This window comes from Mustela lutreola, chromosome 2, assembly GCF_030435805.1.
Source record: "Mustela lutreola isolate mMusLut2 chromosome 2, mMusLut2.pri, whole genome shotgun sequence".
Lineage (NCBI taxonomy): Eukaryota > Metazoa > Chordata > Mammalia > Carnivora > Mustelidae > Mustela > Mustela lutreola.
This window is the reverse complement of record NC_081291.1, coordinates 39,267,682-39,293,295: the sequence shown is the minus strand read 5'-3', so window position 1 is coordinate 39,293,295 and position 25,614 is coordinate 39,267,682. Positions and strand designations below refer to the sequence as shown.

The window sequence follows — 25,614 nt, the reverse complement described above, 5'->3', positions numbered from 1 at the left end:
GTAGTCATTTTCACCTGAAGGCAGTTTGGTCTCTCAGTTTGTCTCTACTGTGGGAGGGTGTCACTGGCATCTAGTCCTAAACATCCTACAATGTATAAAGTGGCCCCTCACCCCCACCCCACAGTAATGAATTATTTGGCTCCAAAAGCCATCAGGGTTCAGGTGGAGACATTGATCTGAAGGAGCCTTGTTCAATTTCATGAGAATGTCCCTGCCTGGGAAGGTAACTCTCTTCTGTTGCCCTGTCATGGGCATAAACAGAAAACTCTCTTCTGTTGCTGTTTTCTGTTTATGCCCACGACAGGTCTTCCTCTTGAGGGAAGGGGCTTTACTGTGTGTGGTTCCTGAGTGATATCGAGTAGCGAGAGCACTTAAAAAAAAAAATTCCCATCTTATTCTTGTATCAGGAATTAGTAATTTGGAGGCAGACCTAGTTTCAGAAGAGGGCGGGGCAAGCAGCCTAAGTAGAATGATTTGAAACGCATGGAGAAAACCCAGACTTAAAATGTTTCTCTCCTTCCAAGCTCTGAGGTCTAGAATTTCTTCAGTTGAAACCTGGAGAAGCCCTGAACAGGGGTTCAGGATTCCTGGGTCTTGAATCAAGCTCTGCTGTTTCCCAAAGCACTAAGAGCTGTTGAGCACTGACTCTGCGCCCAGCCCTGGGCCAAGCACCGTGCACGTAGCCTCCCCGCAGCGCTGGAAGGTGTGTATTTACTACTACCGTTGTACTGAGGACCAAACGGGGACTGGGAAAGGTTCAGGAACATGTGCAAAGCAACACACTGATAAGCACGGTGCTGTGATTTTCAAACGGGATACATACCCAAGACTCTGCCAGGAACCAGGATCTTACCCTGCCTAGCTCTGAGGCATCTGTGAAAAAGGCAGGAAGTTAAACCCCGTGACTTCTAGGAACTCTTGACAATGCCACGATGTCTTTATTAGTTCCTTTGTTTTACATCTTGCCCTTCTTCAAGATTTCCCTTGCAAATGGAAACAGTCCCAGGATAGGTAACGATTGTAAATCCCCACGAAGGATTCCAAACCTTAAACTGTATCATAACCAGCTGGTGAGCTTCTAAAAATGCTTATTTCTGTGGCCGCTCACCAACACTCTGCTCAAGCACGTTGGAAATGGGCGCCTGGAATCCTGATACCTACCCCACCCCCCCATCCAGGTGATTCTACTGCATGGGCTCGGAAGACCACACTGAAGAAGGCTATTCTAGCCCCTTCCGGGGATTTAATCGACTGGTTTAATTGACTGGATGCTGGCCACAGTGGAAGCTCAGAGTGTTTGGAGTGTATTAGGTCCCCTGGATCCCTTCCTCTGCTAGAGCTTACTGGGCCTCCTGTCCTCCGGCTCAACTCAGGTCAACAGTTCCTTAATGGCACCCATAAGAATCACCTGGGAAACGTCTAAAGCTCACAATGCCAGGATCAGACTCCCTGTTAGTTAAATCCCAATATCTGGGAGTGGGAACGGCTTCAGTACTTTTTCTCCCCCCCCACCCCCGAGATTTCCAGATGATGTTTATGCACAGTAGTTTGGGAACCACTGTTCTGGGTGTTGCGGATTCCACACCCGGGGTAAGACAGCCCCACTATCTCAGGCCTCCTTATCTCCGGAGACGGATGTGCAGGCCACCCTTCACTCTGTTGGCTTTCCAGAGGCTCACAGTAGTATTGAGGCTCACTCCTCTGCCTTTTCTGTTGCTTTTAAGATATTCCTCTCGGGCGCCTGGGTGGCTCCATGGGTTAAGCTGCTGCCTTTGGCTCAGGTCATGATCTCAGGGTCCTGGGATGAGTCCCGCATCGGGCTCTCTGCTCAGTAGGGGAGCCTGCTTCCCTCTCTCTCTCTACCTCTCTGTCTACTTGTGATCTCTCTCTGTCAAATAAATAAATAAAATCTTAAAAAAATAAAAAAGATATTCCTCTCATCACCTTGTTTATGCCCACGACAGGTCTTCCTCTTGAGGGAAGGGGCTTTACCGTGTGTGGTTCCTGAGTGATATCGAGTAGCGAGAGCAAGTGAGGACTCAGGAGAGAGAAGACAAAGGCCAACTGGCTTCTTTGTCTTCACAACAGGCCAAATGGAGAGTAATAATAATGGTTATTATAAGGAGGTTACCCTGGCGCCGGACTCCCTGAATAAAATACCCAGTAAAACTTTGGAACTCCTCTTCTGGGCAGGAACAAAGAATCCTGCTAAAAACAGCGCCTTCTAAATAATGACGTTATGGCTGATATTTTGAAATTGGGAGTCTGCTGACAAATGATTCAGAATGTAGGAACAATTGAACACGGAGACCAGCTTTCCTTACCAGGATGTTCGGGGTGACTCGTGAATGCTTGGGAAGGAATTTAAGAATAAGTCAGAGTCCTCTCCAAGTTTCCCTTTTTTCTCCTCTGGTTTTTTTTTTCCCCCCACCTTGCCCACTTAAGAAACAAACCCTGTCACCCTGAATGTCATGAAATGGTGACTCAGTTTCCCCAAAGACAGGAGATACACAGGGTTGCCTGTGACTTTGATGCCCCTGCACTTGGCTGTGATCAGCCTACCTAGAGTTTTAATATGGAGGACTATCAGGATTAAAATCCAGATTTCTCGCCTCTCCTGAAAATTCAAAAACTCTTTCTTGCCCTGAGTTCACTTTCGGTGTGAGCAGTCAGCATCTGCCGCTTTGCATGGAAGCTTGTGTGTTCCAATTTGCTGCTGTCTCCACTCCTCCTAATTCCATGCAAGTCAGTTCAATTTAAATTGCCTGCTTGAGTTCTCTGGGCTGCGGCATCAGCATCACCCGTTAAGATTTGTTAACATGCCGATCTTTGGGCCCCACCAATCTTCTGGAAGGAAGAGTTGTCAGTTCCTGATGTACAGAAGTATGGATGTGAGTGTGCATATTTTTACATATATGTGAATGTGTATACATGTGTGTGCATATATTATACACACATATAATATATACATATCAGCATGTACTTAGAGGTATTTATTTCACTCTTTGGGTTATAATCCAATACTACTGTGATTTCTTCTCTTGCTTAAGACGTCTCAACTTAGGGCACTGGGAACTCTTTCCGACTGGCTTCAATGCCTTTTCGGTAAATCTCTCCCCACCTCACCCCAGCCTTTTTTTCTTTTTCTTTTTTTAAAAAGCACTTCCTTTAGCACTTTTTGGTACCACAGGTGCCCCCAGGTTTATCTTATATTTTCTGTACCCCAACCTGGAATTAACTAGTTTTCTAAGCATCCTGGTTTCTTTTATTGGAGAAAGGTATTTAGAAACCAAGGCCTGTGTGCTAGGTGTGCTCATTGCTAGTGGGCTGTCATTGCCCCAGCCCCTCTCAATGGACAGGCCTAGGAAATATATGTAGGGATGCTAACTCAGGCATATATGCACATGGATTGATTTCTGTATTTATCTGTGAAAAAATATATATAGTGTACACACACAGTCCATACGGATACCTTCAATTCCAACCCATTAACCATAGGATTCATCCTAGCCTTGGGGATATCAGATTTTTAATCTTTCATGGCTTTTCTATGTTAACAGTAGCTCAAGAACAGTGGGGGAAAAGGAGTATTTTATAGATATTACTAAAAAACAACAGTAAAAAAACTAACCCCAAGCTCAGCATAATAAAAATGTCAGCATAGCCCCTTACTTAATATTCTTCAGCCCTTTTTGCAGTCTACAATTTGGAACATACAACCTCAGTGTTCCTGAAGGTGCCTTACTTCCATTCTTTTTTTTTTTTTTTTAAGATTTTTTCTTTATTTATCTGATAGAGATCACAAGTAGGCAGAGAGGCAGGCAGAGAGAGAGGAGGAAGCAGGCTCCTTGCAGTACAGAGAGCCCGATGTGGGGCTCGATCCCAGGACCCTGGGATCATGACCTGAGCCGAAGGCAGAGGCTTAATCCACTGAGTCACCTAGGTGCCCCCCTTACTACCATTCTTATACAAACGCAGTTTGTCTCCAGCCCTACGGAACAATGCCTCTTGTAACGCTTAGCTGGCACTTGTGGATTCTAAATATAAGCCAAGATGCTTCTCAAAGATTAGAATCAGAACTTTGCTTTACATGTGAAATCTTATTTTGAATTCAGGTACACAATTACTCACTCAGAGACTTAATTATACTGCCTTAGGATAGTATTACAATAGTTTTAATTATTTTTTGGGGGGTTACAAAAGTAACCTTTTGTCTGGTTAGGAAGGTGAAGTGACTATAGTCTTTTCGTGAACTTCAAAAACAAATTAAACGTCAGCTATGAAGTTTATCTGTGGTTCCTTCATGTTTATTCAAGAAGCAACCATACTTGGATGGGCTGCTCCTTCCTCTTGTTATACTGAATGTAAATCTTGTGCTGCTGGGATGTGTCTTTATAAACTGTGTAGAGAACTGGAAAGAGAGTCTAACCAAGACGGTTCATGGGCCGCTGGAGGTGTGGCTCAGTGGTTTGGAAAACATTCTGGGTTTTAAACAGGAACACCTATAATTATGGAGGCGTCATCCCTTCCATAAAAAAGAAAACAAAACAAAGAAAGCAAAGCCTTTCTACTAACAAGGTGTAGTCATAGCATGTGTTCAGCCTTCCCAAAACCTGTCTGGCATTTGTTTCTGGTCTGGTGGGGGAATATCTTCCATCTTTCTCTGAGTACTCATCAAACAATACAAAGATAAACAATTGGAGGGCAATTAGCAGTCTCTTTGGGGTAACAGGAGAGAGAAGTCACCCTGCTATTAATTTCAAAGGAATTAATCATGGTTTACATATGTGATTTAGTGGCTTAACTTTGCAAGTGGTTGAAAAACAAGGAATCAGCGAAGTTTACAAAAGACACTAGTTTGGAGAACCAGGTTTTGTAGACTACTCTAAAGAACGCTCTGTTGAGTATTCTAAGGCTGTAAAGGTTGAGATGGTGCCTTGTAGATCTGCTATGTGCACTGCAGGTCTGTTTCTCAAACTTGCATGTGTGTGAGACTCAACTAGGCAGAGTTGTTAAAATGCAGATCTTGATCTACACCAGTATGTGTAGGGAGGGGGCTGAGATTTTACATTTTTAATATGCTGTCAGGTGGTGCTCATGGTAGAGATCAGCACATCTCATCTTGCACAGCAAGGCTGTAGACTGTCCTGGTGCTTGTGGTAAGGTAGGATTAAGCCCTTCATATTCCCTTTATATACCTTGAAATTCCCAACATGCTGCACAGTAAACGTCCAGGGGTTAGGGGACTAGAATAGCTTTTTGGAGTAGAGGTACTTGGGCCAAATACTTTACTGTACATTTTAGTTTCTAGGGATTACATTGGGACCCATAGGGCAAAGAGCTATACTATACTATGTAGTATAATATAGTTAACAGCAACCTCTTTTCACAAGGACTAATTTAAAAAAAAAACCTAAAAATACTTGCAGGCCATGTTTATTGATGTTTGTAGAACTGTGCCCTTGAAAGAAAAGCAGGGAAAGCAATCTCTTTCACTGAGTCTACTCTCTGAGATTAAAACCTCAGAAAATGCAATATTGTCTCTCTAGTTGTGATGCCGACCTTCTGAACAAATTTCATTGTTGGGGAAATCCCCCTTTAAACAGAGGTCTTCACCATTCCTTGACTACCTTTTCAAGCCACACAAGTTACTAAAAGGGCTTGGTCTCAGCAAGTATACTTTCAAGTATACTTTAAAACAAGACATCGTCTGTTGATTTCTGGTGTGGACTTGGAGTGACATCAGAACAGAGGACATACTTCTCATGCCTCTTACTGCAAAACACACCATTTTCATTTGCCATACTTCTCTTCTAGGAAGGAAACTTGGAGTGTAAGCATTCATTTTAAGAGTCTGACCGCTTCTACTAACCTCTCCCTTCCCCCTACTCTCCATCTCTCCCACCAACCCTCCCCTACTTTCTTCACTGTGGTTACCCTCATCTGGATGTCTGCCACACCTGGGGGAGAGGAGCAGTGAGTAGCCGGTTGAATTTGATCTCTGCCCTCCATAGCCTCAAATTCTCCCCTGTCTGTGAAGGGATGTGTACGTTGGCTGTTTCTGAGAAGCGAGGCAGGCTGCATAATATCTCAGGATGGGTGACATGCCACTATTGTGAACTGGAAAGGGTAAGATGAGAAATTCCTTAAGGTGTCCCAATCAGGACGCCTGGACTCTGATCCTTGTCTGTCTACTAACCAGTTGTTTGACCTTGAAGGATGATTTAACCTCTGTGGGCCTCAGTCTCCTAATCTGTAATTTGAAATACTTGGTTATGCCTGTTTCTCAAAGTGCAGGAGGCTTGCCACTGGAATAGCAATAGATAACACTGAATCACATCATGAGAACTATACTCCTTCAGCAATCAATTTCAATCCCTACAGCTTTTCAAAAAAAACAGAGAAGTTAAAATTCTCTGCTGATCCTCATGTCATTAACCCTTTTGGCATTTGGCACTTTCCCTTAAAAAAATTGGTTGTAATTTGTAAAATTTTTTTTTTTTTTTTTGCCCCTCTCCCTTTCTAACAAAGGAGTCAGTGACTGTTTTCACTGTGATTGCTTTTAATTTGTGGAGGGCGATACTGAGTTCCCATTTAAAGAAGTAATAGAGAAAAAAGTAGGTTAACGTAAAGGAAGATACTTAATAAACTTACCATAATAGTTGTAGTCCAATGACTGTTTTGGCAAAAAATGAGGAGGATGGTAACCAAGAAACACTGAATTAGGCGAATTTAAAATTTCTGTTCAACTCTAGACTCACAAAAGCACTCATGTATCTTGTTAAGTGGTAAATGTCCACCCTGTTTCCGTTCCCCAAATGTGTGTGTATTTATTGACAAAGACTTTGCAGAACAAAGTTGGTGTCTGATGTATAGCTAATAGTGTGTGGCAGGGCACAAATGTGGTCCGATCCTTTTAAGGAAATTCTGGCTGCAGTTACATATAGTTTGCTAATTTTCCTTTACAGTGTTTTGTTTTTTTCCTGTTACGTCAAATATAGTGAAATGGGGACAAACACCTTTGCCTTGGTGTAATTACAATGAAATTATGTCAGGAACATCTGTTGAAAAGGGGATTTCTATTTGTTTTACGACCAAAAGGTGGCGTCCTACCCCCATGCCCTTTATTTAAAAAACCCTTCTTGCTTTAATTTAACAAAAAGAAACTTCCAGTTGATTACAGATAAAGAAATTAAAATGTGCTCCCTATGAATGTAACGTGACAGTGTTGAAAATGAACAATATGTTAAAGCTGCAGTTAAGTTTCCCCCTAATGTAAGCCAAATGGACACGGAGTTCTTTAATAAGGTGGCACATTAGACAGTATTATATACAAAATTGAGTACAATATATCATGGGATTTACAACCAGGATTTCCTTTTGTCTGCAAAACTTGTTGCCAATCTGACTTTGGGCCCCTCTTTCAAGTGAACATAGAATTTAAAGGAGTTAAAATACAGAATAAGATCAGTAGCAACCTAAAGATCTTTTTAATATGGCAATACTCACAATTTTTTTTAAAGCTCACCATACAATCTGGAAAACAGGATCAGAGCATGAATTGTTCTTTATAGACTATGAATAAATTTATCTCATTTAAATAAATTGCTATTTCCCTGAGTTATAATTCTGCAACTCAACACACACCATAACCATGTTGTATCTGGTATAAACATTTTGGAAATGGAAAACAGTTTTCTCTGCCATAGACTGGCTACTTTGTAGGTTTCCACTTAATTTCATGTGAGTTCAGCATATAGAATTTCCAGAGATGTTAAAGTATTGTTGCAACTATGAATTGACTTGACCTAACACTTTTCATCAATGCCTAGGTCATAGAAAGCATTCAATAAATATTAGATATTATTACTGACAGTTGTAGACTGTGAGCTCCTCAAGGGCAGGGGTTTTATTTTTGCAGTCTTCATTGTCTACTATATGGTCTAGAACATAGGCGGTATGTCAAAATGTCTTGATGTCTTGAATCAAAGATTAATAGAACCCTAGTCTCTAGAAAGCTAGGAAGTTCTACACAAACTAAAATGCATTTTCTTCATCTAGACTCTAGTCTAAAAGATCCAATAGATGGTCTTGTCTGGATAGCATAGAATCTTGTAAAGCATGCATTCAACATGCATTTTATGCTGGAATTACCTTAGCACAGTCTCCCTTTCTCTGCCTTTATACTGTAGCACTGGTGAATGGCTTTGTTATTTTTTTGCTTGCAAAACAGATACAATTTTAAAGTGGTAGTCTTACATTATTATTGCAATAGAGATTTAGAATTCTTTTGTAAATGAATGTGTACCGATATTTGTAAAAAGACATTATCCATAAGGATTTATAATAACCTTTTCAGGATGTTTATTATCTACAATTGTGCTGGTCTCAAGGAATGAAACAGAACTTGCCCCCACCCCCCCAAGGTACTTTGTAGGAATCCACAGGAGTGGCTTTCAATACATTCTCATTAAGAGTTGGCCTGATACACCAGCCAGCCAGTAGCTGGAAATGCTGGCTTAGGAGTTTGGCAGCTTCTGGGGTGATGGGTCTGAAAAAAATTATTTCTGTTAACAACAACAAGCCATAGAACCCTATATCTCTTTCTCAGTCACATCTTGGAAACAAGAAGTCTTCCTTCTCAATTTGTGTTGTTAAAGAGGAAAGAGATACCAGTGTCTTGTTTTTATACAAATATATGTATATTTTAAAACATTTCATTCAGGCTTCTAATTTACTTCTTCAAATTTCTAAATTTCACCAAACTTCAAAACAGCAAAAAGAAAAAAAAAATCTCACCTTTTCAAAGAATTGGACAGCGTTTTTTGCATGTGACTGATCTCTGGAAGAGCAGGTAATTTGTGTTAAACAACTGATTGACATGCTAGCCTCTGGGCGTTTTCCTAAGAGAAACCGTGGCAAGAACACAGCTCCTGATGCGGCAGCCACTTTCCCCCCAAAGTGGATCAAACTACACATTCCAGCAGTGAGTCTGACAAGGAGGGGGCGGGGGGGGGGAAGCTCGTCCCACATTACATTCTCCCGATATAGGAATACAGGGGGTAAACCCCATCGCTGGCGGGTTTCTGTTTCCCTGCAAACAGGGGTTTGTCCTTCTGTTGAACTTTCACCTCTCGAACTCGCCTTCTTTCATTGGACAAAGTGCAGAAAGAAAGAGGAGAGACCCAGGGAAGACGGGAGAGAGGGAGAAAGGGGGCCGAAAACACCACCCCCACCTCCCCCTCCTTCAACTGTCACTGATGGCAAAACACTTTCACTTTTAACTGGAGGAAACTCACATCCTTGCCTACCCTCTCTCTTTCCTTCTGTATTTTTAGCTCAGAAACCAAGCAAATAGCCATCGCATTCCTATCTTCGTCCCTAGTTGTTAACACTCTCCCTCTCCTTTTTTTCCGGTGGCTGAATGGGCCCCCCATTTCCCCATCTTCTGAGGAATCCTCCCCTCCCCCATGCCCCTCATTTTTCCAGGTCTTTCTTGCCAGATCCCTCTTTTGCCAGGGACTGCTCTGGCGTTCCCTTCCTCTCTCTAGTCTGCAGGGCTCTGCCTCCCTCTCCCCTTCCCCATCCAGTCTGGACGCCCCTCACTCCCATCTCCCGAGAACAGCCCCCCCACCTCCGTCCAGGCTGCCCCCTCCCCCCCCCCAGCTTGGCAATTGCGATTTTTTTTTTTTTTTCCTGCGAGCCTTGTTGTTTACCCAGCAGGTGGATGTGACGTCAGGGACGCACAACAGCAAAAAATAACAACATCTCCCTCCGCGACGTGTTGGCCTCTCTCGCGCGCCTTATTTATTTATTTGTTCCGGGAGGCCGGGGGGGGGGGGGGAAGCCGGGTGGGCGCCAGTACCCGTGTGGCCCAGGGAGGGGGCGCGGCGGCTCGCGCTCTGGGGGTGCTGCGGGGCCTTGGGGGCGCGTGAGGCGGAGAGGGGGCCCTGGCAAGAGGCCGGGAGGCCGGCTGGGGAGCGACCCCAGGCCGGCGCTCCCCGCGCCTCTGCTGCCGCCGCCGCCGCCACTGGCGCTGGCTGGGCTCCGGGAAGCTAGTCCGGAGCGGAGGAATCTATTGTTATTTATTGTGTGGCGGTTGCATGCTGTACTCGCGGCGGCCCGGCCCTCGTCCGGGAGTGCGTGTGTGCGCGCGTGTGTGCGCGAGTGAGTGTGTGCGCGGGGGTGCGCGCGCGGGCGGGAGTGGGCGCGCGCGGGGGAAAGGCCCGAAAACACCTTAGTTTGCACCGAGAGACCATTTGCAGCGGGTGAGTTTGTATTTTTCCATTTCTGCTCCACTTTTTCCCAAGCTGCCTCCTGCCTTGTTTCCGCCACTTTAAACAACAACAACAACCAGCACAAAAAAAAAAAAAAAAAAAAAAAAAAAAGGAAAAAGAAAAAAAGGAAAAAAAAAAACTACTTTCCACCTCCAGGCTCCACGTGCATCTCCCCCCTCCCCCCGCCCTCCCCTCTCGCCTCTCTCCCCCGGCCCGGGCCCAGGCTCTGGGGTGGGGTGGGGGTTGGGGCCGGCGCGGGGGTTGGGGGGGCCGCCGGCGGTGGCGGCGCCCGCACGTTTGGGTCCATTTCCATAAGTCAAATGGGGGGGGGCGGTCGCGGCAGCCGAGAGGCGAAATCGTCTTCCCCTCGGCCCCTTCACTCCTGGCTCTGCGCTCTGGGCGATCACCGCGGGGAGAGAAATCAATAAGCCCAGGCCGCCTGGCTCAACTTTCGGTGTCGGGCGTCGGGGTGCCGGCAGAGAAGCGGGGCCGACGCGGGGCCGGGGTCGAGTCTGCGGCGGGAGGGGGCGCGCGCCGGGAGCCTCGGGAGCTTGAAGTTTGGACTCGGAGCAAACTTTTTCCCTTCGCTCTCCGAGAGTGTGTGCCCCTTGATGCCCCTGGTTTGTAATGATGGGAAGCCCGCATCCTGGGCCCCGTGCATCGGGACATCCCCAGTGCCACACGCGCCTGGCCCCGAACCCAGCGGCGGGGACAGCCCACCACCGCCCCCGGAGCACAGAAAACTCGGACACACACTCGCGCACCCCCAGCTAGACACGCATCCTCACGCGCGCTGGACCCCGGGAACCCAGCCTCGCCGCGGACCGGCCCGTGACATACGTGGCCAGCTCCGCGGGTGGGAGTGGGAACCGGGTGCGCTGCGGGGAATCGCCGCGTCGGGTCTCCTCCCCTCCACCACACGCACTTTCGGGGTTTCCTCTCCTTCGAAGCTTGGGGGGTACCGGGGAGGTTTCCCAAGCCTGGATCTCTCCTGAGAGGCGCGGGAGCCGCCGCGTCTCTGTGGCCCTGTCCCGGCGGCCGATGGCTCTCCATCCCTGGCCAGCACGTCACCTTCTTCCCGAGCTCCCCGCGCTTCATCCCCATCCCGCGGAGGACTCAGCTGGGCCGGCAGCCGGGACTGCGTGCGCTTCGGGTGGGGACGGCGGCGGCGGCAGCAGCGCCGGGAGCTGAGAGTTTGCCAGTTGCCTCGGGGTCGCGGTCATTCGCTGCCTCCGCCTCCCTTCTCCCCCGCCTCTTGCCCCCCCCCCCCCATACCGCCGCTCGGAAACTTTGATTCCTTCTCCTTTTTTTGCCCTGGGCGAGTCCCCCTCCCCACCTGTTGTGAGCTCCGCCTCGGTCCCCGGAGACTGGCGGTGACACACGCGGGCGCCGGGGAGCTCCGCACCCAGAAACAAAGTCGCATGCCCCCTCCCCAGTGTTTGCTTCGAAATCGCAGCCTGCAGCACCCCCCCCCCCCATCCCGCGCAGCTCCCGCCCCTGTGAGAATAAGGACTAAATAAACAGTTGTAACTTCAAACCTTGCGCCTGCGATCGTATCCCTTTCCCACCCCCTTCCCCCTTCCTCCCCCCTCCTTTTTTGTTGTTGCAACTTTGTAAGATCCTGGGGAAGGTGCTGAGACTTTGGCTCGGGCCGATTTCCCGGTCTCGGGATCCGTGCAGGGATTCCCTAAGCCACATCCTCCTTTGCGTCCACCCGCACTCGCGGGTCCTCCTAGTCCGCCGCCCTCTCGGTCTTGGCCCCCCAGCCTAATCACTTATCCCACTCCCCTCAGTTCCCCCCAACCTGCTCCGGGAAGACTTGCTGAGGGTCGCCCTGGTTTCTTGTCGACCGCAGAACCCGAAAGTTTGCAAGAGGAAGAGAGCGCGCGGCGAGCAAGCGGGCCAGGGGCAGCGGCAGCGGCAGCGGCGCCGGGGACCATGGTGCTGCCGGCGCCTCCTCCGCGGGCGTGAAGGCGGCGCTCCCACTCCCTCCCCGGACTCTGCGGGTAAGTCGAGGCGGCCGCGGGTGCCGGGGCGTGAACGCGGGCGGGGGCAACCGATACCCTAGAGCCCCCGGGGGCTCTCTGCTCAAAGCGCCCGCCTGGGCGGCGCGAGCGTAGGGATGAGGCTCCTGGAGCCAGGATTGTGCCCATCCTCAAGCTGGTAGGTGCTTCGAAATACCGGACTTTATCCCCTTTTTTTCCTCCCCTTTCCTAAATCCGAGAATCTGGAGATCAAAGTTTAGCGTGGAGTGTAAAGTGCTCCGATAAAATATGGTGACATCTCTCCCCCCCTTCTCACCCCACTCCCCTCTTATAACTATTAATTATTTCCAAGTCATTGTGTCCAAATACCCTTGCCGGGCTGATTACAAAGTGTATTGATTTAGTCTGGGCTCATCCTACGCATTGGTTTTAATTCATTTTCCTTTTGCTCGACCAGAAAACCCGAAATGAAACTTATTTCTTCCTCTTTCCAGCACCCCGCCCCCAGCAAACCTCCACCATCACCACCCCCCACCCAGCCCTCATTGCTGAGGCTTGGGCAGAATAATGAAATTAATATAAACATTTCATTTGGTTGCATTTAAGCTTCTCCAGCCCACTTACAAGGGGCTGGTGTTGCTCTCCAGTCCGGTCACAGGTATTTTGTAAGTTTGGATTTCCTTTTTTGCTACTGCTTTTTAAAAGGGAATGCTGGAAGGGCATTCTGTATTCCTTTTAAAAGGAGGCTATACCTTGAAACCATCTACACTTTACCTTTGGTTGTCCGTAGGCTTTAGGATTTAGGGCTTGCACAATAGCTGAATTGAAAAACCTGAAGGATATTTAAGGGATTTTTTTCTACTGCTGAAAATGTATTGAAGAATCTCTGCGAATTTTTACCTTCTATCTTATTTCCTTCGTTTTTCCGTAGTGATCATCAGTTTGGGGGGAGATGTCTTAAGTAGAATTTGAAGAGAAGTGGTCAGAGTTCAGGTGTTTTCTACTCAGGGTTAGTCTGCATAATTGAGACAGAGGAGTTGCTGTTATTTTCAGTTCCAGAGAGAAATGTATCAAATCTTTTTTAGAATTCCACTGGAGTTTTGATTCTCAAAGTGGAAATACCCATCTCTTTCAGTCCAGGAAAAGAAAATTGAGCTTACAGCTTCAGAGATTTGGAATGGTTTCCCCCCCCCCCCCCTCCCTGACTTTTCCACTTGAAACATCTCATAATTAAAGAGCATTAAAAATATAAAAAGGAACTCAACTAGTTACCATTCAGAAGATGTCAGCTAAAATCTCACTGCAAAGGGGGTAAAAAAGGTTTAGCATCTTACCACTGGCTGCCTTTTTCCCCCCTTAGACTTTGGATTAGTCATTGTATGGGAGAGAGAAAAAGAAATCAGTTTTTTTTTTTTTTTGGAAAAGTAAAGTAAACAGCCTCCAACTGCTGAACCTTGACAACCCAAATTAAGGAAGCAGAAGAGATCAAACAGAACTGCTGCTGGGGTGTTGTCAGGAGCTCTACATGGAGAACCCTGGACTATTCGATCAAGCAGCAAAGCTAGATATTCACTAATGCAGAAATGGGCCATTGCAAATGCTGATCTTTGTTGTGCATGCTAAGGCTCAGGAAATACTCGGCCCCTCTCTAGGCAGCATTTGAGTTCCTTATGGATGTTGAGTTGCTAAATAAGTTATTTTTCTCATACAGTCTGGTTTATGAAGAGTGTGCGCGCAAAAAGGTATGGAATGAATATTAAGTCTTCCAGAGGCTGCCTTGCTACCCAGAACTGTGGAGTGGAATTCTTTTTACCAACATTAGACTCCTACACTAGAGTTAGGTAACGTTTTCTCACATCAAGTTTAGAAGATCTGCCTTGTCAGGAAAGCCAAGGTTTTGTATGTGAGCGTTTAAATCTGATGTGAAGCTCAAAAAGAAAAAAAAAAAATCCCTGGTGATGAAGTTTTGTGTCAGCCCACTCTTGGAATTTAAAAAGGCGAGAGGGAGCATTCTCCAGATTAGACATAACCTCTTTTTTTAGATTGACATTCAATATGACCACGTTGCTACTTTTATTCAAGTTCTCTGTAACTTGTCCTTGCTTGTTGTCTAGGAAAATTTAACTGCTTTACATTTTTAAAGGGAGTAGTAACAGCAATTACTTTAGCATTTTGTTTTCACAGGTTTATCAAAGTATAATGAAAGCAACATCAACTATTCAAATTAACTATCTCAAATTAGGGGGGTTATATTGCTGGAGATGTCTGTGAGATTTTGTATTTATATTTAAAGGCTGGAGTAAAAACTGTAACACTTATTTTTTCTTTTTTGCTATAAACTATCCTCAAATTAAATGTCATTTTTAATTAAGTAGAACAAAGTAGGAAATAGGACAAGTAAACACATAAAGAATAAAAATGATTGTTATTTAAGGATTGCGTTTTTAATTAACATGTCGATCACATAGTAAGCACTTTTTGTTTTTTTATGTCAGAGTTTCATAACCATAGTGCCCAACATGTTTCAAAGTGTGTGGCTTTTATTGGATATATCTTTTATTGTATAATTAAACAATGCGAGTTAAACATACACATGGATGCTATTAAGCAATTCTGTGCAATATGTAATGTTTTTCAAAAAGCTATAAATATTTTCTCGTTAAATCATTTGTACCAACAATAACAAAAGTTGACTGGGTTAATATTGAGCTGAGGTATGGTTTTCTGTTAGTAAGTTTTTCCTTGCTTCTCCTAAGACTCTACCTCTGGCCTTGTATATTTGCATTCTTAGGCTCTATTGAAGGATATGTCTGTTTTCAGCAGTCGTTTAAATTAACAAAAGATTTGTGATATTTCCTAAACAAATATATTTATACTTCAGCACGTCCAGTGCCCACATTAAGAAAGTGAAGGGAGAATATAAGCAGATGTGACAACTTCTTTTGAATGCAGCTTCCTCTTTGCAGCCAATCTTATTGTGCTGTTTATTTAGTTTTCATGTTTTACTTAAGACTAAAACTCAATTTTGAAATGTTATTCTTGTAAGACGCCACATCACAAAAAAGTATGTGTATTCAGATAACGTTAGTTGTTCTCATACCGATTACATTTCAGTGAGTATGCCAAGAATATTTACAGGGCATTGCAGGAGTTCTGTCTTTTGAAAAATAATTTTAGGCACACGTTAATAAAATTTAAATAGATTGCAGGCTGTCAGAAAATAGTATAAATTTTGTTTATGATTCAGTTACTTTAAGGTACTTACATTAAAGAAACTCATTTAACCCCTGACTGAAGAGCATTAAGAGGGGAGGGAAGCCCTCCAAAGAGCTCCCAGTGCCCTTTGCTCTCCTGATAATCTTAAATTACTACAATTTAATTGCAACTTCAAGGCATTGAGCCTGAGCTATTTCTGTGGGGCTGAGAAAGGGTTTTGAGAGCATAGCTAGATTTGCACAGGTGGCATTTTTGTTTTTCAAAAAAAATGTTTTTGCTAAGGGCTCTTTCTTTTCCTTTCTTATCCTGTTAGGTGTCCTCCTCCTTTTATAGAATTCAGTCATAGTAAATGCCATTTTTTGCTAAGCCAGCCTTTTTTTTTTCCCCTATTTTTTTTGGACCTAATGTGTATAAAGGTCTCAAGCAAGTAGAGGTTTGTTTTCTAAAGAAAATAACCTTATGAGAGGCATCTGCTGACTAGACATGAGCCAACATATACTTTTACTATTTGCAGGGGATTTTTTTTTTTTTCCTTTGGTTGATGGTAGTAATCCCACCAGGTGATCAAATACTGAATTTGTGAATCAAGCCAGCAAGCCACGTAAGTTTGCATTTGGGCCCGTGTATTTCCTAAATGATCTTTCTCGTGACTACTTACACTGGTCTGTAGGCCACTTTGCCATAATGCATGCTTTCCAAGGAGCCATCTTAAACCGATTTTTAAAAATACTTCTCTTCCATGGTACTCAGATGAATTAAGGTTAGAGGTGCCAAAAGCTGGAACATCGGCAGGCCATGAGATGAAACAAAATTCCTGAAACAGGGGAAAACCTGGCCAAATATGGGGTATTCTATGCATGACAGTTGTTTTTTGTTTTTTTTAAAACCCCCCTCTCCCCTGGGACATACATAGTTTATTTCAATGTGCATGTGATGATGTGGTTAATGGAAATTAAGCCTATTTGGCTGGTGTCGCCAACCTAAAAATAAATGTTGCAAGGAATGTTTGATTTCAAGAAGTGTTTTGGTTTTTCATCCTATAGATAATATTCTTACAATTATGGCTACAAGGCTGGGATTCCGGAAAGAGGAAGTACAGTGGCGTGAAGTGCATGACAGTCGGGAGAGACAATTAGTGTTCTTTGTTTCTTTAATAAGTTATTCTTATTAATTACAGTCAGTTGGTGTTAAGGCATTTTTCGGGTTGCATTTAGAAGCCAGTTCCCATTCAGGGGAGGGTTGTGCCAGGAGCTGTCTGCTTTCCCTCATGCTCTTATACCCAGTCATGAGACCTATGGACCAAATTAGCTGTGGATGTCTCTGCAAGGCTTGTTTTTCTTTTTGAAACCCCTTGAGGGCAGTTTTTAATATATGCCCTGCCTTGTGCACAACAGGTGTTTGTTTGGTAGTTATTTTACGGGATTTAAAGTGAGAAAAACATCTCCTACCTCGCCAGCCCCTGGGAGAGAGAACTGACAGAGAGAGACCGTGGTACCTGAGCAAGTGTGGATGGGCTTTTCCTGAAGGCTCTCCACCAGCTGTGCTATTTAAAGAAGGTGGGGGAGGGGGCTCAATTTCGTGCCTTGATATTTGCAATTAAGTTGTAGTAATTCAAGATTGCCGAGATAGTGCAAAGGGCAGTGGGGACTTTTTAGTGGTCTTCTCTTGACGCTTAAAGCTGCTCAGTCATGGGGTTAAATTAGTTTCTTCAATCTGAGTACTTAAAGTAACTAAATCGTAAACAAAATTTATATTAGTTCCTGACAACTAATAATCTATTTAAATTACATTAAAGTATCTAGGCAAAAATTTAATTAAAGACAGAAGTACTGTCAAGCCCTGTAAATATCTTGACAGGTCTACTCAAATGGAACTGATATCACGAAATATTTACATATGTCTGGTGTGTTCGGGAACATCTCGGCAGTGCCTGTGCAAAGCTAATTGCACTTTCTTTCCAAATCACATTTTTAATAAAATAGTTTCTTTTTTTTTTTTTTTTAAAAGGAACATGAATACATACAAAATTGTGTTCAAATGTTGTGTTTACTTTCAACAGTTTGTAGATAGCAGAGGTTAGTGTGTTATGGGACAATTTGCTGAGGGGGAAAAATGGGTATAACATTGGCATTGTGAGGTTCCTATTTAAATTTTTTTTTTTTTTTATTTTTTTTTTTATTTTTTTATTTATTTTTTTTTTTAATTTTATTTATTTATTTGACAGACAGAGATTACAAGTAGGCAGAGAGGGAGTCAGAGAGAGGAGGAAGCAGGCTCCCTGCTGAGCAGAGAGCCCGATGCGGGACTCGATCCCAGGACCCTGGGATCATGACCTGAGCCGAAGGCAGAGGCTTTAACCCACTGAGCCACCCAGGCGCCCCGGTTCCTATTTAAATTAATTAAATAGAATAGATTTACTTAGGAGGGGACAAAGGTTTCTCCTCCTGATTTTTGTCTTTGGATACATATTTATTTCTCAGTAGTAAGTCGGGTGGACATCTACATTTTGCTAGATTACTTGATTTTCGCTGATACTGTGATCAGCTGTATTTACTAGGACCCTGAATAATATTTCTAGCATCAGGCTCAAAAACTGAATTCCTGAGGTTTCTTTTTTCTCCCTTCCAGCTCTGCATTTGAGTCATAATGTGATTTTTCTCCGCTCCAGGTTTCCTGTCTGTGAATTAGGGGTAGTATTTTAAGGTATGTTCTCCGTGCTTAGTGATCTAATGGCACAGGTGCTGTGTTATTACTCAGATTCTTTAAGATATTCTTGTTGCTTTCCGACGTTGACCACAGCTCTTGTGGGGGAGGATGTGGTATGTGTTTTGCCTCTTTCTCCTCCTGTCCCAGAGCCCCGAGTTGGTGATGCCTGATCAGAGGTGTTGGCAGCCTCCTCTCCTGGGGACAGGTGAGCACAGAGATGGAACACAGATGCTCCCATGTGAAGTGGAAGGAAGTTGCAGTTGGTCCTAATTCAACATGTGGCAAAGAGGGGGCTTTGCTCACCTGCTTCCAGGTCATTGTGTGTGTTTGTGTATGTGTCAGAGAATTTTATTAAAACACAGATTCTTGGATCGGAATTTTTGCTGACTGATGAGAGAATGCGTTTTAAACAAACTTCTCCTGGTAATTCTGAAGCATACTAAACAGAGGACTGTGGACCAAGTGATTTGTACTGCTAGAGATTCCGGAACTGAAATCTTTTATCTTCTTTTGGATTTTTCTGGTGAATTTTTTGTTTTATCTTGAGGCCTGTATTATTTTTAATGAGTTCGGATTTCCATTAACAATAAAAACTGGTGGTTTTCTAAGTATGTATGAATATGGGAATCACGGCAGAGCTCTGGTTCCTGACACACACTTAGCTGCTCTGCTCCAGGGTGTGCTGTGTCTGGGGTGGGGCCAGGGTTTGCATTTGGAAAAAGCTCCCCACGTGATTCTGATACCCACCAGAGTGGGAGAACTGGACCCCTCCATTGTCAGAGTTGGACGAAAGCCTGCAACTCTCCCAAAGGATTTGACTTCACTGTTTGGACCTCATGAAATCTGAGAGGCGTGCAGGCTCCCTTTTGAGTCAGGCACCAAAAGAAACATAGATACATAGAGAAATAGAGGCAGAACATGGGCGTTGCAGTTCCACAGAGTGGTGGGAACAAGCTGGAACATCAGTAGCTTTCACCAAGTACCAGACGTTTCCTTTCACATTATGCCCTTTTTGCATCCATGTTTCCAATGGGCGTTGTCATGCTGTAGCTACCAATTAGTGTCAGATGGCTTTCTGAAGTCTTTTTTTTTTTTTCTTCTGAGTATTTCATCTTAATTTTAAAATCTGAACTGTTTACTCATTAGAGTAACCCTGCTGGCACAAGTATTTCGATTTCCTTAGGCATCTTGGGACATTCCCTACCATTGTATGTGATGGGGTCTGGAGGAATATTGATGAAAATAGCTTAGCCAACAATGCCACACAAATAAAGCAGAGTTCTAAGAAGAATGCATCCTACAAGATTAGGAGATAAAGGAAGATAAAATGCTAAGAAGGCTTGTTTAAGTATTCAGGACTTCAGCTAAAGATCTAACCACTAAGATCAAAAGAGTTTTTAAAATAAAAGTTGTACAGGCATTTTTTTTGGGTCTGTATTAGTAACAGTGCCTTTTGAAGTTACTAAAGTGTTTATCTAAAATGCCCTCACCTAAATTAAAAAAAAAAAAAGAAAAAGAAAAATTCCATTTGACTTTGGGTGTGGCTTAATTTTAACAGACACCAAAAAGTTGGCAATTGTGTTTATGTTTAGAACCTCACAGTTGCTTGTCTCTAGGTTCGGGAGGCATTTGGAATATCCCTGTAATACAGAGTTCTTTTATTGCTGTTTGGACCCCGAAGTACTTTTTAAAAAAATCGCTGATAGGTCAAGTTTTACAACTAGCTGTCTCTACCCTTGAGTAAAGGGTTTCCATAAAGGATAAATGGAACTGATTGAAAAAAAAAAATAGATGGTGCCGAGGAAGAGGACGTGTAGTATTACCACTGTCCCTGGTTGATGAAATCTACAGCGTGATGTTAAATCGTTCCTCCTTGTTTGTTAAGAGGATGTTAATCATTTCATTAAGAAAGGTTAAGTAATTAACTGATTTAGCATTAGGGAATCAATGACAGACCTTTTTAGTGATGTATTATAGAAATTTTCTAATAGAAAGTTTGCCCCATTTAATTGCTTGGAAAGAAGCTAGCGGGACCTTGGGAAGGTGGGGGTGGGGCATGTGTTCCGGGCAACTGTAAATAACTTTGTGGAGAAACTAGTCTATTAAAATAGAAAATTGTTCACTTTCAGGTTTTCTTTTATGACCTGCATCAGGCATGTTGTTGCAGACCTGCTGTTTTGCATGCCTCCTCTGGGTTTAGGAAGGGTTCAACTGCTTAAATGTGTTCGTGTTATTTTCTAAATAATGGCTTTTGTTGCAGTAGGATGCATGTTGACAGTAAATGCACAGTCGTAACTTGGGTAAGCTTACAACAAATTCTTCTACTTGTAGGAGCAAGCCATCTCCTTGCCGCTGACTGGGGGTGCTTCTCCCTTTTGTCTCACTGTCCTTATGGCGACTGCCGCACAAGGCTCAAATATGCCTGCCGGGATGGGGATGGGGTGGGGGGGTTGGGTGGGATAAACTCTCCATCTGGCCAAAATTTACTTTTCTCTTAGACCCTTTTGTCCCCGAATCATCCACAAGGTGTGGTTCTAGCTTATTCTCCGTGGGCACATAACTCACTTCAACTCAAAATCAGAAAGACGTGTTACGAGAGATCTGTTTTCTGTGTTCGTTTTTGTTTGTTTCTGTTAGGAAGCAGGACAGGCCCTTTTACTAACTCGAGCGATCCTCTGTGCCTTAGAGGTGACTTTCCTGTTGCAGGGGTCCTGAGGGAGAACTCTTGAAGGTAGAAATAAAGCACTTTTGGAAGCACCGAACATGGGTTTTATATTGGGACGCAGCGCTTAGTTGTTGTAGCAAGTGCCCCAACTGTTGAATTAAATGTGATGTCTTGACCTCAGACACTCCGATCTTTCAGTTGCGAATAACTTCCGATGAGAGAAATCTGGCAGAATTTACGAAGCCATTTCATTAAGACTGTGTACGACACCAGAAAGGTGCAATTCAGAGAATACCCCGGTGAGCCGGCCGCATACCTGCACCTCCCTTCAGAGAGGGCAGCTTTCGGGTCCAGGCGGATCGCCCTTCATCTTACCTCTGTCCCCGTGCCCTGGACTTGACCTCTGCTCTCCGCTGGCCGTTTTTCATCCCCTGGATTTCTTCATGCTTTTAATACATATGCATGTATTCCCCGAAATAGAGGCTTTTCTTATGCATCTTCAGGTGTGTATTGAAGGTATACTACTGTATGCACTCTTCGGCAACTGCTTTTTTTCTTTCCTCTTTTTTTTTGGTTTAGTAGATTTCATAAAATTCATCCACGTGGGTACATGTAGCTCTGGTTCATTCATTCATTTTCCCGCTTGAACCTTTTGAGGTGCTGAATAGTATTTGAGACTAGTTCTTTGCATTTAAACCCGGCCGCATTCTTCAATATTATATATTAAAAATTGAGGATTAAGGTGAAACTAGCAGTCCTGACTCGAACTTCGTAATTTGTTCATTTGCCAGTGTTTTTTTTTTTTTTTTTTTTTTTTTTTTTTTGCGGGGGAGGTGGGGGAGCCGGAGGGAGGATTTTAAAATCAAACATTTACCAGGGAACTTGATTTAAAAAAAAAGAATAATATATCAAGTGGTTGATCTCTTACATTTAAGGAAAAAAAAAAAAAAAAACAGGCTAGGCATTCATCTGAAGGAGCCTAGCCATTTTCTCATTCTTATTTAAAGACTTGGCTTAGAACTTAGCAGTTACATATGCAGGGTAGCAAGTTAAAAAGCGATGTTTAATTAACAGGCGCTTTATACTTCTGTATCCTTGTTATGATATAGCACCTTGTTCTTCAGTGTAGAAAGTGATTTCTGCATATTTTAAAGGACTGGCATCTTTATGGTAAGAAAGCCATATAAATAAAGATATACTCAGATGAAAATCGGAACATGTTTTTAAAATAGTGTGTGTCTACTTTCAGCTCTGTTATCAAACTTGCTGCATAAGCCGGAGTTGATGCTCTGTGATTATGCTAATGACCAAAGGAATCAATGATGCGTGACTAGATGAAATCAGTGGTATCACCAGAGAGAGTTATCAGTTTTTTTGTCATTAAATATTAGTGATAAATAATACACTGTTCATTTCGAGTAGATGGAACATATTTAATTCTGATGTACAGAGTTTCGATTTAGTCAGGCTTATTGCAGAGTGAAAGGATCATCTTTTGTAATTTAAGGGGAAAGATAAAAGGCGTTTGTGTTTGTGGGGCTAACGGACTTGGGTCATAGAAATGTTTACTTTGACTGGCCAGGGAAGGCTGGGAAAAGTTTTTCTTTTCTCCTAGACAACTTGGATATTTTTACTGATGTTTTATTAGGAATATCAGATACTCAGTAAATAGCGTAAATGACCAGAGATGTTAAACAAAATGAGTCTAAAGGTAGATAGTGTTTCCCCGAAGAATGGAGGAAAAGTATAACAAAGGGAGAATGTTTGGACAACGCTCTTTTTAGCAGACTGGTGTGTTAAACAGGGACCATCAGAGTCCGTGTTACCATCAAACAATGGCTTTAATTTTTAAAAAATCGAGTTTTTCATAACAAAGTTGTACTTGGTGATGGTTTATTTAAAGAGAAGTTAATACTTCAAACTTAGCATCTTTTTCCAGGTCGCTGAAACCTTGTGGGAAAACACTGCTACTGCCTTCTTTGTTACACAGGGGTTTCTAAAGCAGTTCTCCCTCAAAGGCCTGCCTTGCTGGATGGAATTCAGCAGGTGTTTACTACTGTACAGTGGTACCAGGTGACAGGAGAGAAAATCAAGGAATAATTAGCTGTGGTTTATAGGACATAAAGAGAGAGTGATTGAAGTCAGTAAAAGCAGGAAATCAGATTGAAGGCTGCTGTGATGTTAGTTTTTAAAAATGCATTGACAAAATGATTCCCTTGAAAGCAGACTACCACCCTGACTTGTGCTGACTGTGTTCTGCCATTTTCCTGTCTGCTGTCCTGTCCACCCATGTTGGCTTTTACCGGCAATACCATCTGGTCTTCCGGCAGTGGCCTTCTCTGTGGTAAGGCAGGCCAATTGGGTCAACTTTTGTGATCTGGCAGATGTCCACTGGGAGCTCAGATCAGGCCAGGCTCATTTCTATGTGTGTCCAAAGCCAAGATTTCAACTTGGTGAAAGGCTGTGGAATTTATTTCCCAAAGTGCTGCCCAAACTCTGTTCTTCTTTTCTTCAACTGCCTCCTTGGGCTGAGATGATTGCTTAATGCCCTTAATTATGCTGGATCCCTCTGTATTTTTGAACACCTGTGCATAATTCAGATCATGGGTGGTCACAGAGCCTGGCTCACCAAACAGCTTCTCTTTCCGAATGGGAAAATCCCAAGCAGCCTGACCATGCCCCATGTGTGAGGAGGCTGAAAAGAGATTTAAAGAGGATGGAATGTTTCCCTTGAATTTCCACTATTCCCTATAAAATATCCTTAGTTCTCACATCAGGGAGGGTCCTAGGATGAATACCTCAGAAGTCATGTTTAATAAAGTCTTCATACATTGCTGGTGGGAGTACATCATTGTCATAGCCACTTTGGAAGATGGTTTGGTGGTTTCTTATGAAACTGAACATATTCTTTCCATATGATCCAACAGTTGCCCTACTTGGTATTTACCCAAAGGAGTTGAGAACTTACGTCCAATTAAAAACCTGCACATAAATGTTTCTAGCTGCTTTATTCATGATCACCAGAATTAGGAAGCAGCCTAGATGTCGCTCAATTTGTGAATGGGTAAATACCAACCGCGGTACAGCTAGACAGTGGAATATTCAGCACTAAGAAGCAATGAGGACACCTGGGCAGGTTCTGTCAGTGGAGCCTGTGACTCTTGATCTTGGGGTTGCGAGTTTGAGTCACCCCTCCCTCCCAACTGGGCATAGAGAGTCCTTAGGAGAAAAAAAAAAAAAAAAAAAGGAGGAGGAAATGAGCTGTCAAGCCATGAAAAGACATGGAGGAATTTTAAGAGCATATCATGGTGGGAAAGAAACGAATGTAAAGAGGGTGCTTACTGTCAGTCTCCAACTGTAGGGCATTCTGCAGGAGGTGGAACTGTGGCAGCAGTACATGTATCAGTGGTTGTTGCCAGGGGCTGGGGAGAGAGGGATGAATAGAGTACAGGGGATTTGCAGGGTAGCGAAAATATTCTGTGTGATACTATAATGGTGGATGCATGTCATGATACATTTGTCCAGACTTCTAGAATGTACAGCACCGGGAGTCAACCATAATGTTGTCATGTAAACTGTGGGCTTTGGGGGATCACGCCATGTCATTGCAGATCCCTCAGGAGGAACAGCTGTGCCACTCCGGTGTGGGATGTTGATAACAGGAGAGGCTGGGCGTGAGCGGGGCGGGGGGATATGGGAAATCCTTTAATTTCCCTCTAGAGCATACACCGTGCTAAAAAACGAAGTCTTAAAAAAAATTCCTGGGTTTTAAGATATCCATATGCTTATCTTAAAATATATATACAGCCCTTTGTCCACTTTACCCGTGCCAAATGAACATTAACATTTCTTGTGAGAACAATGAAGTAGGCAGGGCCAGCAGGTAGCCACTGAGATGGAATGCAGCCCTGCTACCTGTGATAATATCCATACCTGTACTGACACATTTATGTAGATGTGATCGGATAGATTTAAGCACGTGCATTCCTGTGTATCTATATTTTAAAAAACAAAATTATAGATAATACTCTATATGTTTATTTACATGCATTTATTTTAATCTCTATCAAGAGCATTTTTTTCTGTACCATAGTCCCTTTTTTGTTAAAGATTTTTAAAAATTAAAAAAAAATTTTTTAAAGATTTTTAAAAGATTTTATGTATTTGACAGAGAGAGAGAGATCACAAGTATGCAGAGAGGGAGGGAGAGCCTGACGTGGGGCTCGATCCCAGGACCCTGAGATCATGACCTGAGCCGAAGGAAGAGGATCAATCCACTGAGCCACCCAGGTGCCCCAAGATTTTTGTTTTTAATTAATTTGACAGCGAGCACAAGCAAAGGGAGAGGCAGAGGGAGAAGGAAAAGCAGACTCTCCGCTGAGCAGGGAATATAACTCAAGATTCAATCCTGGGACTCTGGGATCACAACCAAAGGCAGACTCCCAACCGACAGAGCCACCCAGACGCCCCTGTATCATGTTAGTAACTACTTGCTCTTCAAGTATATGCATGTATATTTTCTTCCCCTGCAAAGAAACCCTTTTCAAAGATAGCACCGTAAGGACCAAATTGTTTCTGATGTTTGTATTGTAAATACGAGGTTTTTCTTGGGATTCATGTGTTACACCTGGGTGCTTTCATACTGTTGTGTGTCTGTATGGTTGGGAGGTTTACCTTTTATTGTGGAAAACAGAGGATAAGTCAAGGATTAGGAACTGAGTTTTAGGTGAGTGCTTTTGATTTTTACAGCCCCTTGAGGTCAGAA

The 25,614-nt window shown here is 43.6% G+C and overlaps 1 protein-coding gene across 1 annotated transcript in view; it reads left to right on the top strand.

The window, feature by feature from the left end:
- Positions 1 to 25,614, top strand: part of EIF4E3 (eukaryotic translation initiation factor 4E family member 3) — a 220,395-nt gene that overhangs the window by 120,299 nt on the left and 74,482 nt on the right. The window contains exon 7 of the transcript XR_009350758.1: positions 12,133 to 12,283. The gene's annotated coding sequence lies outside the window, so the exon portion shown is untranslated. The remainder of the gene's footprint in view (positions 1 to 12,132; positions 12,284 to 25,614) is intronic.